Source organism: Gossypium raimondii, chromosome 7 (genome assembly GCF_025698545.1).
Source record: "Gossypium raimondii isolate GPD5lz chromosome 7, ASM2569854v1, whole genome shotgun sequence".
Classification (NCBI taxonomy): Eukaryota; Viridiplantae; Streptophyta; class Magnoliopsida; order Malvales; family Malvaceae; genus Gossypium; species Gossypium raimondii.
This window is the reverse complement of record NC_068571.1, coordinates 4,766,949-4,786,197: the sequence shown is the minus strand read 5'-3', so window position 1 is coordinate 4,786,197 and position 19,249 is coordinate 4,766,949. Positions and strand designations below refer to the sequence as shown.

The 19,249-nt window shown below is 30.6% G+C and overlaps 1 long non-coding RNA gene across 1 annotated transcript; it reads right to left on the bottom strand.

Annotated features, from left to right (window-relative positions):
- Positions 1–8,065: 8,065 nt before the first annotated feature.
- Positions 8,066–9,242, bottom strand: LOC105771583 (uncharacterized). The gene is made up of 3 exons (XR_001126576.2): positions 9,134–9,242; positions 8,654–8,731; positions 8,066–8,281 (listed from the first exon to the last, which is right to left on the bottom strand). It is a non-coding gene; the product is annotated as an uncharacterized LOC105771583 (long non-coding RNA).
- Positions 9,243–19,249: the final 10,007 nt, after the last annotated feature.

The window sequence follows — 19,249 nt, the reverse complement described above, 5'->3', positions numbered from 1 at the left end:
AATTTTTTATATTTTTATACTATTTTTATATTTTTTTCTAATTTGTAGTAAATTTTAAATATTTTTTATATTTTTATTAAAGTTTAATATTTTATAATTTTTATAAATTTTTATTTTTATAAATTTTTTTGTCACATGTGATGTAGTGGTTGTGACACAGGGTGATTTTAACTGAAAAAAATTAGGAGCAGTTAACTTTAACAGTCAACAGTTCAAGTTTACGATCAAATGGCCTTTTTTATGCATTTTGACAATTGAATGAAAAAAAAAAGCAGGGGCTTAATTGTTTTTTTTTGGGAAAAAAATTGATGGTCTTTTTTTATACATTTTGATATTTCAAATACTCAATTAAGTGCAAAAAAAAAGTAATGGCTTAATTGTTTTTTTATTTTTTACCTTTTTGATGTATTTTAAAGTTTAAGTACCAATTTGAGTGAAAAAAAATAAGAGCTTAATTGTTTTTTTTTTTAGTTTGAAGGCTTTTTACACGGTCAAACCATATTTTTTCTAAATAAATTTTTTTCATAAATTTTACATATGGTGACTCAATTATAAAAAAATTTCATCTTAATCACTCAAACTTCGATTTCGAGTGATGATTTTAGCCTCTCCCACCAAAATCTCACATGTAATATATTCTTAATAAAATAAATTTGTTTTAAAAATTCGTTTCCGCTACCCAAAACCAAAGGTGATTTAACTTTTGTTGGGTCAAAAAACTGATTCAATTCACAGAAGGAAACTACAGGCATAGTAGTTTAACCAAACCAATCTGAAAAACAAGAAGAAGAAGATCGAAGGAAGAGAGCAAATCATTTAGCCATTGATTTCGTTGACTCTTCCGTTGAGTTGCAATGGATGTTGATGACAGACTCGGACATGGCTGCAACCGCTCAACAGCTGATGAAGATAACAATAGTATCAGCAGCAGCAATGGCAATAAGAAGGACAAGAAAATCAAAGCGAAGATGATGAAAGACGGGAGATTCTTCAAACAAAATCAATATGAGATAACTAGAGCAAAGATTGAAGAATGGTTCCATCTTCATTAGTTCAACAAAATCAATATGGTTAAATGATTTGCTCTCTTCCTTCGATCTTCTTGTTAGTTGTTTTTCTGTTTGGTATGGTTAAACTACTGTGCCAGTAGTTTCCCCATGTGAAGCGAAGAAGTTTCTGGACCAAGCAAGAGAGAAGATAAAAAAGAAAAAAAAAAAAAGCAAAATAATACAACTCGAAGTTGACAAGATAATAAATTATTGAAAAAGGGATACAAATGACGTGACGTCTCTATTTCATACAATCATTTTTCATAACATGAAATAAAGAAATAAAAACAAAAGCTGACATGAAAATTTTAAAATAATTTTATTATTAATTGAAAATTTCAAATTAGATTTTCGTTTTTATTTTAACGTTAGTGCTTAAATTATAATTTTTTAATTAAATGCTTAAAATAAAACTTTTAATAATTAAATGATCATCTGTATGATTTACCCTAAAATTATTAAATATTTACTCATATTTATATTATTTTACCTTTCATATTATATCTTTTATTTCATTTCAAAAATTCATTCAAAGATTTCTTTAGCTATATAATCTATCTATCTATACTATATTTATATGAAATTAAAAAATCAAAGATTTCTTTAGTACTGAAACATTTGTCTTTTCATACTTTTATATCATCTTTAAATAAAATAATTAAAATTACTCATTTAAGGATATTTATATTAAATTACAAATTTTTACCACTCGGCTATATTCATTATTAAATAATTTTTAAAAATATATATTTTTATCTATACTATAATTAAGCATTTTCTTGAGTTGGTGTCATTCTTAGTCGGATCACCAACTCGATTACTTATCTACATTATATCTACATATTATATCTAAGTATTTCATTGAGTTGGTGTCACACTTAACCGGTCACCAACTCAATTATGAAATTACGAAATATCTCTTCTTTTAAATTATAATTAATATTATTATGATGATATTTTGTTTCTTTTTTTCTTTTTATATTATCTTTAAATCAAACAATTAAGAAATACATGTTAAAGAATCAAATATGCGTTCAATAATATTAAATTATAAAATTGTTACCAATCCACCTATATTTATTATAAATTTTAAAAATCTTACCTTAATTATTAAAAAACTTAATCTTACAATTTATTGCATCTATTTCAATATTTGATCAAAATTTTATTCTTAAAAATTGTATATATTTCCTCTCTTATATAATTCAAAACCCTAAAGAAAATGGGTTATGTCTTTTTTCACATAGTTTTTTCTAAAACATCAAACTAAATTAAAAAAAAGTATTTGTGAGTTTTGAAGAAATTTCTTTCTAGCATTAATTACTTGTAAAAATAATAAAAAATTATTATATTTAACTACATTAAATAATTTGATTTTATACCCTAAAAGTTCATGCATGATTCTGGTTTAGATTAGGTATTATCCATTGATGTATTAATTATTAATAAAACAAATCTTTATCTAAGTTTGATTGTTGTGAAGACTGAGTAATGTTGCATGAAACTTAAATTGCATTTCCTTAATATTCAATGCAAAGCCACTAGATTAGAGATTTAAGTATTATTCAACAACTATTTTCTGTCAATGCAATAACATATGCCACTTCATATACTTCAAATTGGCATATTTTGGAAAGGGATAATGTCATAAATGATGGATGTAGTTTAACCAAATATTGACTGGTGTATTTCTATTTTAAAATGTTTATTTTAGTATTTAAAAGTATATGTCTATGTATTATTATAATACTTGGATTTAATATTATTAATACATGGCAAGATAATCAAATCTTGACACGTAGAATTTGAACCCATATAAATAATTCAATATATGTCAATAATAATTTGTAGCATTTAAGATATTAAAAAACATAGCTTGTTATGAAAAATTTGGAAATCTGAGTTTTTCATTAAAAAATTTGGATGGAGGACTTCTCTCCCTCGATTGCTAGTAATGAGCGGCCTGGTTTCGCATTAGAGAAGGAACTTGAAAGGGTCACTGAGAAGGTTTATAATAAAGAGGGTGTTGATGTTCAGGAGGTAGCTGGGAGTGATGATGTTTCGGTTATGTAGGTTGATGTAGAGCAGGGAATGCGGAAGGTTTCTTTTCGTGATAAGTTGTTGGAAAGTACGAAAGGCAGAGATGATGGATTTGTTGATTTGGTTTAGGAGGAAATCTCGCTCGAGGAAAGAGATGTTAAAGTGTCTCTAACTAGTGATTAGCTTTCCTGATTAGGTCTATAACATTATTAACAGTAGCATGACTTCTACTGCGGTGGTACGTCTCTTGGGGAAAAGTATTGGGTTTCATGCTTTGCAAGGGAGAATTCAATCTTTGTGGATCCCAAAAGGAGAATTTTAGTTGATCAGTCTTGATAATGGCTATCTTTTAGTTAAATTCCACAATAAGGATGATTTTGATAAGGTTCTTATGGGTGGTCCATGGGTGATTTATGGACATTATTTCACAGTTCAACCTTGGAGTAAGAGTTTTTCTACTAAAGATCAACATCCTTCTAAAGTCCTAGATTGGGTCTGATTACTGGGATTTTCTTTTAGGTATTATACTAAGTGTTTGCTTTGTGTTATCACTAATGTCCTAAGAGTAGTGGTAAAAGTTCACTACAACACCATGTTTGGAAAAGGAGGGCGTTTCCTCACATAGTTGTAGTGGTGGATTTACCGAAACCTCTCATTTATTGTGTTTTTATCGATGGAAGATACAAGTGGTGGAATATGAAAGTCTCCTAGTCATATGTTATAAGTGTGGTTGATATGGTCATTTAATGGAAGGTTGATAAAAAAACCTTTCGATGCCCATTAACCCACAAGTGGTGGTAAACAAATATGACAGTGCAACAAGGCAACATGAAAACACCATTACTCCACCGTCATATGGTCCTTGGATACAAGTGCCTAATCGAATAAGGAAAATGAACAAATAAGGCGGGGAGGGTATGCAAGGAAAGTCAAGAAATGTGGAAACCAGAAATCAATCTTCTCGATTTGGTCTTGTGGTGCAAAATAAAGAAGATTCATTGGGAAATAAAAGTAAGCCTACAAAGACATATTCTTATGCAACTACGTCAAACATTGTTGGAAAGGAAAAGAATGTGGGTATGGTGCATTTTAGGAAAGAGAACATAAGGCCCAATTTGTTAAAAGAGAACTAGTTAATGAGCTTTTTGTAATAAGTGGACAGAATGTTTATATCGACTAAGCAAACTAATTAGAAGTCCATTATAATAAAAATAAAATCTAGCATTCCAAAAGATAAGCACAAGGTAGGCTCAATTGTTGAAGGAAGGACTGATGCGGTTATAAGGGATAAAACTCACATGTTTCCAAACAGCATGGATTTCAAAATGTCATGCAAGTCAAATCTTTCAAAGGAGAAGAGCTATTTCCATGCAAGAGGTGACGAAGAAGGGATTAAATATTCGTAAAAAGGCAGAGATTAAGCTCCCGTTGCAACCTATTCTTGTAGGTTGGTTAACATCCCTATCCTAACAGTTAGAAGTAAAGGAGAATGATCAATGTAGTTCAAGTGAAGCAAAGGAGGTCAATGAGACACCTGAGGAAGCGAATATAGCCTTGACTTGAGATAAGTTGTTATCTATTTATTCTATTTTACTTCTCATGATTAATCTCTACTTTTGGATTTGTCAAGGGGTAGCTAGCTCTAAATTCTTTAAATTTTTAACAATTTATGTGTCATTATAGATTGAATTCGGTTACTCTCTTCGAAACCAAAATTAGTGATGCGAAGGCGGACCATTTTTATTTTGAAATTGGTTTCTTTTTCGTTTAGAGCGGAAGCAAGTGGGTTTTCAGGTGGGATTTGGCTCTTATAGAATGATGATATACGAGTTAACATTTTGGAAATGGATACTTAGTTTGTTCATGTTTCTATTAGTACCAATTTGATTTCAATAACGAGTTGTTATACAACTATCTATGCTAGTCCTAATGCTTCCAAAATGAGCCATCTTTGGAGGCACCTCCCTAATCTTTTACCGAGCAGTAATGATCTTTGGTTACTTGGTAGGGATTTGAATTGTATTTGTTCGACAAAGGATCAACATGGAAGGGCGAGTAATGGTAATGAAGTTAGTCAATTATTCAACCAAACTAACATTAGACTTATTAGGGCCGAGGGGATTTGTATCAGAGGTTAGATAGGTTTCTCTACAACAATAATTGGCTTACTTCTTTTCCAAATATTGTAGTGTCTCATTTGTCGCATATTGGATCATACCATCGGTCTCTTCTTTGTCAGGTGATAATGAATGCCCATTTTAACAAGTCTCGTCCATTTCGTTTCTTAGCAGCTTGGCAGTCTCACCTGGATTTCGGGGTTCTCCTAAAGGGTGTTTGGAAGTCTAATGTTAGTTTGGTTGAGAATATTAATAAGTTTATCGAAGTAGTAAAAGATTGGAACCAATAAGTCTTTAGCCATATTGGTAGAAGGAAATCAAGACTATTGGCACAAATCACAACTATCAAAAAGGTGCTTGATCATTTTGACTCTAACTTTCTAAAAGATTTTGAGAAGTAATTGAAAGATGAGTTGAACATTATTTTAGCCCAAGTGGAAAGTTTTTTATACTAGTGGTTGAAAAGTAAATGGGTTGTGGATGGGGACAGAAAGATGAGGTTCTTTCATCTTGGAACCATAAAGAGGAGACGAGCCAACTACATTCTTAAACTTTGGTTGGAGAATAATGAAGAGTGTGATGACCAATCCTTATTGCAATGCCATGCCCAGTCTTTCCTTTAGAATTTATTTAGTAAAGATGAATTTAAGTTTTCAAGATACAATGTGGGAATTTTTACCAACTTTGATGCCTCGATCCTAGTTACCTTAGAGGCTCTTATTGTAAAAGATTAAGGGCACAGAGTCGTTATGGAAATGCAACCATTTGAAGCTCTTGGTGTCGATGGTATTCTAGCCTTATTTTATCAAAAGAATTGGGATTGTGTTGGTGGTTCTGTAGTGAATTTGTACAGCAAGCCATCTTTGAAGGTGGTCTTCCAGATTGGGTAAATAAGACTATTTTTATTCTCATTCTGAAGCCTGAGAGCCCATATATGATTAAATATTTTAGACCGATAAGTCTTTGCACAATTTTATACAAAATCATAACAAAGATTATTGTGAACTTTGTTAAGCCATTTTGCTTAGTTAGAAACATCAGAATTAAATAAGTTTTGTACTGGGGCATTATACAACCGATAATATCATAGTGGTGTAAGAGATCATTCATTCTATCATGAAAAAAATTGTCAAAAGAGGATGGATGACAATTAAGATTTATTTAAAAAAAAGCGTATGATAGATTAGATTGGAACTTTATTGATGTCTTAGGATTTAATGCCCTTAGTGTAGTGATATTGTCAAATGTACTTGTAATTTTCAAATAAATGGATTTATAAAATTCCATCATTCTCATTAATATCTTTTGTATAATGTCCTCAAATGGTTTTTGCATGCAAAGTTAAGTGTAAGCAAATATTAGCTCACCGATTATCTAATGTTTAACTAATATTAAGTTGAATTATGTGGTTGGATCATAATGCGGAAGACTTATATTAGTAGATAATCTAAATGTTCCATAATCTAATCGAAATTGAGTAAGTCGATTAAAAGGTTATTATGTCGTTTATCAAGTTTGAACATAAGATACTTTATCTTGGGTATTGGAGTGGATAACTCCTAAAAGATAGAGATATAAAAGTGACAATTTGGACTAAAAATACATTAAACAAGATCCAAATAGAATAAATCCTAGATTCGTTTATGGATTTATTTGTTGTGGCATTCATAGTGTGGCTATCCGTTTATAGAAGATTATGTGTGCATGAATCATATACTTTGACGTATTAAAAGCCAGGGTTCAATTAGTGATAGAGGTGAAAGTTAGTACGTTGGGTATATGAATTCTGTACGATATAACTTCACTTACAATAGCAGAATTCTTATAACCCAATAAAGGTAAATGATATCTTTCCGTCTACATTACATGATAAATGAAAAAGTAACGTAACCATGGGTAATTTGTCTAAAGACGACTGATTTAATTTTAGTAATTAGTTTTTTTAATGAAAAAAATGTAATGGATATCATGAGATAAAATAGGATCATATTGGGTAAGTGGATTTATCCAGAAGAGATTAAGGGTATCTTATGTAACACCCCTAACCCATGTCCGTCGCTGGAACAGGTTTACGGAGTATTACCAGAATTTACAGATTAAATACAGACATTCATACCATTTCTAATTCATATCAGAAATTAATCATAATCAATCATAACGTCCCTAATAAGAGCCCTCAAGTCCCAAAATATAAATTAGAAATAAGTCAGGATTAAATTGGGTACTTAGAGAATTTTTCACAAAACTTCAAAATTTTTCCTAGGTGCAGGAGACACACACCCGTGTGGTCAGGCCGTGTGAGACACGTCCGTGTCTCAAGCCCTGTGGGAATTCGAAATAAGGCACATGGCCGTGTCCCAGCCCGTGTTCTTACCCGTGTAACTCTAAGACTTAGGTCACACAGCCAAGTCACACTCCTATGTACTAGGTCGTGTGAACATCATTAAATAGGTGTAGGGGTCACACGGCCAAGCAACACGCCCGTGTGCCAGGCCGTGTGATCAATTCTGAGCATTCTATTTTGAAATTTTAAAGATGCATGTGACACACAGCCAAACCACACGCCCATGAGCTAGGCCTTGTGTCACACACGGTTGAGACATACGTTCGTGTGGACAAAATAAGGCCATTTCCAAGCCATATTTGTCACCCAATTTTGACATCAACCTATCACAAAAAATTGCACATTTACATACCATATCAAAGCAGTCAAAACATGCTAAAATCGTGTCTGAAACATGACATATTACCACATACAACCAATGTGCTTTTAAGCACCTCAAGTGACAATTTATCATTATATCGTTCTATTACTCATATTTACCTAGGTACCAAATGCATATATGCATAATCAACTCATTTTTCAAGTAAATCTACTATATATATATCAAAACATATTCCTCATAAGTCATTCCAATGGCTATTTACAACCATAACATTTATATGCCAACATTGGCCAAGTTAGCTTATACATGCCATTACAACCAAAATTAGTTTTATATTTGTACTGAAATGGGCCGGTGGATAGTGTGAGTGATCTCCGCCAAGCTTCCAACCCAACGAGCTTTCAATTTACTATAAAACAGAGGAAATAAAATAGAGTAAACTTTTAATGCTTAGTAAGTTCGTATAACGGAAAATTTAACTTACTATTCAATTACATTTTAAGTTAGCATGCAAAATTCATCTAAAGAAATTTGGCAATTTGCTTAAACACATATAACTCAAGAAGTAAGTTACTCGTGTACTTCATGTGAATATCAAGAAACAGGGATGAGTTCATCAAGTAACAATTTTCATTACATATGTGTAATACCCAATTATTGCCCGGGGCCCAAAATCCTAAAACCCAATGACCCAATACACCAAACCAAAAACTACAAGCCCAAATAATTAAACCTAGTTACAGCCCATTACACCAAGAAAACAAACAGCAGAAACACTAACCGTTAGCAGCAGATCGACGCCACCATTGTCCCACGTCGCAGCAACTATCTCCGTGCACGAACGCACAGCAACTACCCACTTGCAGCAAAATCAAATCACAAACCACAGCACAACGCATGTTTTTTATTGTTGTTTTGGGGGTATAAAAAGGGATGTGTAAAACCCACTTGGGGGGTTACAAAAATTAAGAAAAAAAAAAGAGAAAGAAAGAGAGAATAGGAAGTTAGCAAATTTGTATACCAAGATTAAAAAGAGGAAAAAAGAGAAGAAGGGGAGAGAAATCAAATCTGTAAAAAGAGGATTTTAGCAAAAAAAATATTGTGAACATTAATAGAAAATACAAGAGAAAGAAAAGGATTTTGGAAGGTAACAGTTTGTTTTTTTTCTTTCTGTTCTTTTATTGTTTTCATTTGCTTTTGTTTTCCTTTGTTTTTTTGAAAAAATAAAATAAACAAGAGGGGTGAGGGAAAGGAGACTTACCGTTGGGGTGTCGTCGGAGTGCCCTCACATCGCCGTTGCTGGTCGGAAATGGGGCTCGCATGGTTGAGAAGAGAGGAAGCTACGGCAACTTCAAATGGCAGATAAAGGGAATGACTTTGGGGTTTTAAAAATGGGGTTATACAGGGTTCAAAAAGGACAATTTGTGCAATTAGTCCTCATGTTTTTATGGAGTGCTTCAATTATTTTCTTTATCTCTTTCAGATTTTACCGCACATTTTATTCCTGTTTCAATCTAACCCGTGTTGTTGTGCAGCGTTTTGGGGAGTGGATTAATTTCCCTTTTGGTCCCCTACTGTTAATTGCGTATTCTAATTGGTCCATTCGCATTTTATTATTTTCAAACTTGCCCCAAATCACTGTTTTAAGTTTTAAATTGGCCCTTTTGTCATTACTATATTATATTATTATTATATCTATATATATACGCATATGTATGTTAATATATATGTATTTATTTCAAATGTTTTTAGATACATATACATATTATATATTTTATTATTATTTGGCTTTCGTAGTTTTTGTTTTACATATGTATATAATATACATTATATTTTATAGCATTTAAATGTTTTCGTATGTTACAATTTTTTTATATGCTTATACATTATATATATATGTATATATATATTTTTAAATGGATTTAAATACATATATATATATATATATATCTTTTATATTTTACTATTATTTTATTTTCATACATTTATATATGTTTTTATAATATATATGCAAGTTATTCAAAACTATTATAAATACATTTTCACATTCGTTTTATATATGTGTATGTGCACATGCCTTCAAAATTTATTAACATTTTTTATATATATACTTTTACTTTTATAAATACATGTACAAATTTTATATTTTATTTTCATAACATTTGTATACACATAATTTAAATTAAAATATTTGTTTCATATTGCATTAACATTTTTAACATATTTTTAAAATACATTTTGATTTTGTCAAAACATTAAAATCATTTTTATGATTCAAAGGTTTTCAAAATAAAAACGATATTCAAAGTTAGGGATTTTCGAGGAAAATTGAGCCCTAACGTATTGGGTTCCGATTTTCTTCGTTAATTCCAAATAACCGAGAATATTCGTTATTTAAAATATATAAGTAAATATCATTTTTGGGAACTTAGTTTGTTATGTCCTAACGTATTGGGCATGACATAATTGCTTCCTCGAAATGAAGATTTACTTATAAAGCAAAAGTGATATTCAAAGTTCGGGGATTTTTGAGAAATTGTACCCTGACGTATTGGGACTCAATTTATTCGTATGACTTGAATAATTGATTATCCTTTTCAGATTTCAACATTTGATTAAAAAAACCTTTTTGACTCTCGACATTAAGACATCAAATAATCAATTTGGTACCAATTTTGGGCGTTATGAGGGTGCTAACCCTTCCTCGTACGTAACTGACTCCCGAACCCGTTTTCTCGAATTTCGTAGACCAGAATCGTTTTTAAGGTGAGCCGATCACATCTCAATAAAGGATCGGTGGCGACTCCAATTTTTGTTTTTTTAAAGTCGACAACTAAAGTTTTTTGTTTTCAAAAAATGGTTTCGACAATATGTTTTCCACATTATATGTTCATATAACATATACATTTCATCTCAAGTTCAAATTATTCCATGTCGAAACTTTGCCCGTTAAATTTATTTGAAATACCGATGGATACACAGGCAGTACACTTAAAGTGTACAAAACTGTAATCCGTCAATTCATATTCGGGAATGCTCATATGAGCACTTAAACAGGAAGCTCTCCCTCGAGCCATATAACAAGAAGCTCATGTGAGTCATGTAACGGGAAGCTTATCTGGGTTATATAACAGGAAGCTCATAAGAGCCATAATTAGGAAGCTCATGCGAGCCAATAACGGGTAGCTCCGAAGAGCCATTAATCAAGAAGCTCCGAATAGTCATATATCGAAAATTTCAAGCGAGCCATATCGGGAAACTCTGGAGAGCCATTAATCAAGAAGCTCACAAAGAGCCTTTAATCAGGAAGCTCACGAAGAGCCATATATCAGGATGCTCATAAGAGCTATGATGTGTCCACAACACGTGCAGGATCACAATCAATCGGGATGTTCCGAAGAGCTATTAACGGAAAGCTTGTAAGAACCATATAACGGGAAGCTTGAGAGGGCTAATAACGGGACGCTCTTTCGAGCTGTGTTGTGTCTGCAACATATGCAGGACCACAACCAATTTGGAAACCCTGTATCCATCGAAATTTCATTTATTCAAACGGAACTTATAATTTATCAGGCTTTGTCGGATATGTAATCGATTTCATATAAATAGCAATTTCACAATTCACATATACAACATTCAATTCAAACATATAAATATACACAATTTAGTTACACGAACTTACCTTGGCAAGTGTTCATTGATTTATTGTCTACTAATCCGACACTTTCTCTTTTCCTCGATCTAATTCCTTATTTTGTCTATCCGGATCTATACGAGTAAATTTAACTCAATTTAATACAATTCATATTCAGTTGAATTTAGTTCACCTCTTAGGTAAAATTACCATTTTGCCACAATTCTTTTATTTAATTATGATTTCGTCCCCAGGCTCGAAAAATGAAATTCATTCAATTTAATCATTATTCCAAGCCTAGCGAATTTTTACATATCACAAAAGCAGCCCATGTATTTCATAAAATTTAGAATTTTCCATGAATTTCACAACTTTTCAATTTAGTCCCTAAATCATAATTTCATCAAATTTTCCATTACAAAAGTTGTTTATCTATCAACAACCTTTCATTTTCTACCATAAACTTCAAAATTCCGGCATACTCATCCATGAGAAAATTTTAATACTTTGATAATTTTGCAAATTAACCCCCGAGATAGCTAGATTAATTTATTACGATCTCGGAAATATAAAAATTATTAAAAACGAGACAAGAATGCTTACCTAATTAGGCCAAATAAGTTTCTCTTTCTTTAATTCTCCATGGTTAAGGTTTCCATCTTTTTAATTTGTGAAAGATGATGAAATAAGATGATATTAGATTTTATCATCTTTAATTATTTCTATTTCCAATTTAGTAATTTTCTTTATTTAATTTTCCATTGATGAATCATCATACTTATCTACTAACTCCTCTTAATGGTCTAATTTCCATATAAGGACCTCAAATTTTGAATTTCATAGCTATTTGGTACCTATAGCTATTAGAACTCAACTTTTGCATTTTATGCAATTTGGTCCTTTCTATTAAATTAAACATGTAATTGGTAAAATTTTCTTAACGAAATTTTCATATGAAATTTCTATCATAATGCAGACCATGCAATAATATTAAAATAATTTTCCTTTCAGACTCAGATTTGTGGTCCCGAAACCATTGAAAACAAGATGTTACATAGGGGTGTTCATTCGGTTAACCGACCGGTTAACCGACCCGAAATTACTATAACCGAATTAACCGACCTTCCAAAAATTTTAACCGTTAACCGAACCCATTTTTAAAAAAAAAAATTAACCGAACCGAAATTTTTTCGGTTAATAAGGTCGATTAACGAATTAACCAAAATTATGTATTTTTATTTTGGTTAAAATTACCCAATTACCGAATTACCGAATTAACCGAATTACCTAAAATACCGAATTACCCAAAATTTTTATTTTTATTTTTAAAATTTAAAAATTTATAAATTATTAAAGTAAATTGGGTTTTAGACTTTAGTAAATTGGGTTGTCTTTTAGTTTTAGTTTTAGTTTTATTGGATTGGGTAATTGAGTAAACTTTAGTTTTAGTTTTATTGGGTTGGGTAATTGGGTTGGGTAATTGAGTTTGGGCTGGGTTGGATAATTTTATTTATTAATTTTTGGTTAATCAAAAAATTTGATTAACCAACCGATTTCGAACCGAATTAACCGTTAACGAAAAATCATAAAAAATTAACCGACCCCGATCGAAAAATTCGGTTAACCGACCGATTAACCGAATTCGGTCGGTTAACCGAATTTTTTCGGTTTTACCCGAATTATGCACACCCCTAATGTTACATCCTATGAGGGTAATACATATATGACAAGGTATTGGACAAGCACTTCATAAGTCTTTTTCATAATGGTATATAATAAGGGAGAGTTCAGTCATGGTACTTTAGTGGAATTACCTTATGACTAAATATTGTTGTAATTAATAGATGAATAGTCAAAACTTAATTTCAACTTATTTTAGCCCTAATTATATATGTCCAATCGATCACTCCGCTAGCTCGGTATGACTCTGAATAATTTGCAATTGATTTGATGTGATGGATGGATGAAAACAAATAACTAGAGAAATAGGTTACATGTATCACTATTTGTGGTTAATACATTTTCTCGCCATATGCAAGAGATTATTTGGAAATTAAATTAATGGTATATAAATAATATTTTAGGGAATATAAAAATAGTTGTGAGGTCGATAAAATTATATGAGTTGGTTTAAAGACCAGATAACATATATAGTTAATACTTAATATGAAAGACTAACCTGGAGGCTCATCTACATAGTAAGGGGTGGCACATCTACATAGTAAGGGGTGGCAACCATAGTATTTAATGTTCATAGGGAGTTGCCTCTACCCCATGTATTCCTAATAGGGAATATATGTTATTTTTCTATTAAAATAATTACTTGTTATTCAACTGAGACTCTTTTACTTTTCTTTATATAGAGAGATCATTGGCTAGGTCAAACAGACACCTCTTTAGTTTCGATACTCTTTCAAATCTAGTCTGATTTGTTTTTCCAAAAAAAATACTATATTTTGAGAGAGTTCGTCTTTTGGTTTCTATCCTTTGAGAAAAATAATATTCCACTAAATATTAATGAGGTTTTCATTCTCTATAATCAGTTTGTGATATTAGAGCCCACACTCTAAGCAGATCGGAGTTCAATTTGTTAAGTATGTTCTTCTATTATGGTTTTGTTCAAAAAATTTCCAAATGGGGAGATTATTGAGGTAATTTTTTGAGCAATTGCAAATATTAGATCAACTAGTGTTTGACACCACCTGCTCAAAAAACTTGTCATGTTTAAGTTGGCAAATTTTGGCAACAAAAATCCTTGGGCTTTGGTTCTAGTTGATACTTTAGATGACAACCAACCTATCCTTAATATCCAAACTTCGTATCTTGGAGATTGGTTTGGATTTGGATCGAAGCAATCAACTTCCCAAATTTGGTGGATTAGATTGGGTTGAATTGGGTGAAAGTTGGAAGTATATCCGAGAAATTCAACACTTATCTTGAGTTAATTGAAGATATTATTTATACTTATTGTCTTGCTTGTTTTATGGGAAAATTGATTGTAATTGATATAGTATGTTAGCAAGTCTTGGTTCCTTATAAATTGTGGAGACTTGTATAGGTAATGTATTGAACTGACAACACTTATTCTTGTTCATTGAGGAACGTTTATTTTGAGTACATTGAGTGAAAATCAAGTGAGTTACTTGGTCAATGTCCTAAGTTTTCAAGGGGAAAACTTAGAATAGAGTTGTTTAGATATTAGGTACAAAAGTAAGGAGTTTAATCTGGTGAGTGTTAGAGGTTTTAACTTGTTGTATATGTTGCTAAGATAGTGAATTGTTTCTCTGGGCAAGGCCTCGCAGATATAGGGAAATTGAACTGCTTAAACATATTGAGTCTTCATTGTTTTTCTACCTTATTCGTACTCAATGTCTGAAGCAGCTGGTATTGGTCACTAGCACTGCTCTTGTTGTGCTTTCAAATATTTATTTTGGAACTAACACTTTCCTGAGTAAATAAAAGAAAAAAAATGATGAACTTGCTTTCATATGACCTTATTGTTCAACTTGAATTTTCATTTTAAGAATTATAAAAAAAAAAAAATTAGCAAGAGAAGATGGTTTAATAGGGTTGGAGCTTTACAATCAATAATAGAACAACAAAGTAATACATATAGATGTCAAAAGGAAAACAAATGGCAGTTTTTGGTGCAAGCGATGAGGAAGACTGAATAAAAGTAAAAGATTGTTTTAATTTTTTTCAAATAAATTCATCTAGTGACCAAAAATCATTAAGTCCGACTACTTTTTAAGTTCATAAATTGAAAAGTGCAAACATTACTTTAGAGTTCTTCGTTCTTAAAATGACTTTTATCAATAAATATTATTTATTATAGAACCAATAGCTCAACTAGTTAAACCGAAAATTAAGGTCCGATTGATCGATTATCGATTTGGTTTTAAATTTTGGGTTTACATGTATTTGAATAAGGGTCAATTCAATTAAAGTTATAAACCCTTGTTTTAACTTTTTAATTTTACAAAATAATTTTAAAACTTTTTTGTTTTTATGCTTTTCACATTTTTCATGTTCATTTTACAAAAATATTTTAAAAATTTCAACCAAACGTTTTCTTTAATGTTTTCCATTTTCTAAAAGAAAAAAAAACAAAATGACATCTATTTTGTAAAACCAAACACAAGTTTTCCTTGTCAAGATTTCTTTTCTAAGGCACTTTTTAAATTTGTCTAATAAACAATTATTATTGATATGGATTATACTTGTTGATGGGCTAAAGAGCATAGACATGTGAGAGACGATTAACTAAGTGGACCAAGAGTTGAAAGCATCAATTTTCGAATTAGACCGATTATTGAATAAGTTAGCCAAGGGTTCCAAATCGGACCGTCAATCTAATTTTAATTAAATAAAGTACTAAAAATCACAGAAAATTAAGAAAAAACTTATAAAATTCTGTTCAACTGATTTTCTATCTCAATTCCACTAGTTCAAAGTAATTCGCAGTCCAACTAGTTCAATTCCTTTGTTCGGATCGTATATCAATCGATTTCCTGTCCAACTAGTTCAATAGGCAAGTTTGGTCGAATTCTAATAACTATGACTGTATGGAGGGTTTTTTGGAGGTCAAGGGATTGAAAAAGGGATGAGAGTGGAGAGTGTGATTAGTTGGCCCCTTGGTCGTGTTTCAAAAAGGTATTTAAGGGAGGTTCTTATAGGCTACATGTCCTTTTCTAATTTACGGACTGTTACTAAATATCTATCAGCATAAGTCTGTTTTGTTAGATCAATGACGACAATGTAATTTAATGGTAGTGTCGTTTGAATCGAATTGGCTTGTTGGACTAGTAGGATTGAGAATCGACCGAAGTACCGATATAAAGAATGGTTTTAAACTGGTCAGATTGAGAACTGATACAAATAGTTGAACTAACTAAAAATTCGATTGAAATGGCAATTGAACCATTTTTTTTTGTATTTTAATAACTTTTTAATCGGACTAATTAAACCAACTAATTTAATCTAAAAAACATTTCTTACTGTTGGATTGCTAGACAAATAGCAGTAATCTTATCGGACGAAATATGTTGACTTGAAGGAGCTTCTGTTGGAAAGGAAAAGCTTTTACCAAATCACCCAATTATAAGTTGATTTGTGCATGGGACCAATAGAGATTTTGTTCTATAAAATCATAAAAATTGTAAAATTACTTATTTGACATTATGAATCTTTTGGGTTTCCAATACTACATTAAGTATTTGGTTAAAAAAAAGTGTTAGAAGTTGTTAAGAATAACCAGTTAAAAATGGTCTTTTATGAAAGTTCACGGAAGTAAAAGCAGGTTTGATTGGCAAAAAAGGTATATTATGAACCAGAAAAAGCCTAACTTCATGACAAAGCCAACCCAACAGCCCTCTTTTGGACAAAACTTAAGAAAATGATTTCTTTTTTGGTCTGCTTCCACTTTCATCTCATCATGTTTCCAATCCAACCCTAACACTTTACGAACTAATCAATTCAGTTTCGTTAATGTGGGTTTAACTCTATAATCTGGTTTGCTTCTTTCAAGTCTGTCCTGTCCATCAAATAAAATAAAACCACTTTGTTTTCTTGTTTTAATTATATTTTTACATTTTCCAAAATTAAATTAATTATAAATCTTGCGAGGTGTCTGCACTAGACCTGATCATGGGTTGGATTAATGCAAAATTTTAGGTTCGGTCTCGGTCCGGCCTGAAAAATAGGTCTAAAATTTTGTTCAAACTCGGTCTAGATAGAAAATGCTAAACCTGAGCTTGGTCCAACCCGCATTAAAAGTTTTTTTAATATAAAAATAAAAATAAAAATATAATATATCAAATACACTAAAAATATTTAAAAAATAGGAGCAAAAGTAATGATAAAACACTAAGATAGTTGCAACTTAGCTAGCAAATGTCACTAAAATAGTAGCAAAATTAATAATAAAATAAGAGGTATACAATATCCAAATAATAACAACAAAAAATAGCAATATAATAGCAGAATGGTAACAAAACAACATCGAAATGGTAGCAAACAACAATAAAAAATTTGGGCAAATTTGGGATGAGTCGAGCCTGGCCCGGGCCTTCTTTTTTGTCTAAGCTCATTTTTTAGGTCTATATTTCTGTCTTAATCCTCTTATTTTTTTGACAGGTTTTCGGCGTTGGGCAAGTGACTCAGACCATGGTTAAGTCTAGTCAGCATTGTCCAATTGAATTGAACTTGACTTTTTTCTTATACTTATATTTAAAATCTCAAATAAGGTATATATAAAGAAATAAGTCAATTGGGTTCAATAGTAAAGCATATTGTATTCTCAAAGAAAGGACCTAAGTTCGAACTTTTGAGACGATATTATTATAAGAGACGGCTACGAATCCTGAATATAAATCACAAAATGAACATGAAAAATAAATAACAAAAAAAAAGTAGCATTAATTAAAGGAAGAAAAAATATCAACCTCGTTAAAGTAAAATTCCTATCCTGGTTGAGACGTTAGTTAGTAAAATGGGGAATCCATCCAACGCTCAAAGATGGAACGTCTCCATCACTTTTTCTTTTTTAGTTTTAAAAAATTATTAATATCCGATGGTCAGCTTTCTGCAAACCGCGTGGATTCCGTAAAATCTATATGGGCCTAAGGCCTTTATGGGCTTAATGTTCCACAAACCCTTTTCACCTATATTCATAATTGAATTTGAATGTAATTATTTATAAATTTAAATTAATTTTATTATCAGATCTTATATTTTATATAATTTTTGAATTCAGTATTTTTATTTTTATTTTATTTATTTTAGTTTTATATTTTTCAAATTTTGAAAGGTTAGTTTTGACTTAAATTTGTTTGGTTAAATTATATCATTAGTCCTATATTATGAGTAAAGTTATAGATGTAGTCTATGTTCACCAATTGGATCGTTCTCAGTGACTACATTTTTTAATTTCAAAATTTTAGTTTTAATGCAAACATAGCCGTTAAATATATTAATTGATTTTTGACACATCAAATTTTAAAAATAATAAAACTTAACTTAATGAATTTAATAGTTATCATTTGGTTAGGACTAAAATTCTCAAATCCTAAAAGTATAGGGACTGAAAATAATAAATTAAAATACATATGCTAAATCCACAACTTACACAAAGTACACGATCTAATAGCAAAATTTAACTGTAAATTTATATATGTAATATATTTAAATAATTATTGTAATTAATACATTCCACTATATTGAATATAAGTGTGATTATTTGTTCTAATTCTTATGAAAAGGGTTGAGAATTATGGGAATTAGGCAAGTAAATTAGCCATGGTGCCTTTTGAACTTTTTTTATTCCTTTTATGTAACTGTATAGATGGGGTTTGTACTTTGTAAGATATAATTACACTTCGAGTTAATTGCATTAAATATTCTTAAATTATGATTCTTATTTTAAATTAGTCTTTAAATTTCAAATAACTTTAATTACATCTCTAAACTATTAAGGTTATGTCAAATATGTACTTTTATTACTAAAATTATTAATTTAACTGTTAAATAACACGCCATGAAATAATTTAAAATGAAATATTTAAGAAAAATGGATGTTGTAAAATGGATGTTTTAAAAATATTAGTTTTGAGGTTTTCAAGCTTTGACAAAAGTTATGCAACAACGTTTTTTTCGATGTATTTTTATTTTAAATTTAGCTATATAAGCACCTCATTGATTTAACATCGATAATTTATGGATGTAATTAGAATGTTTTGGAATTTT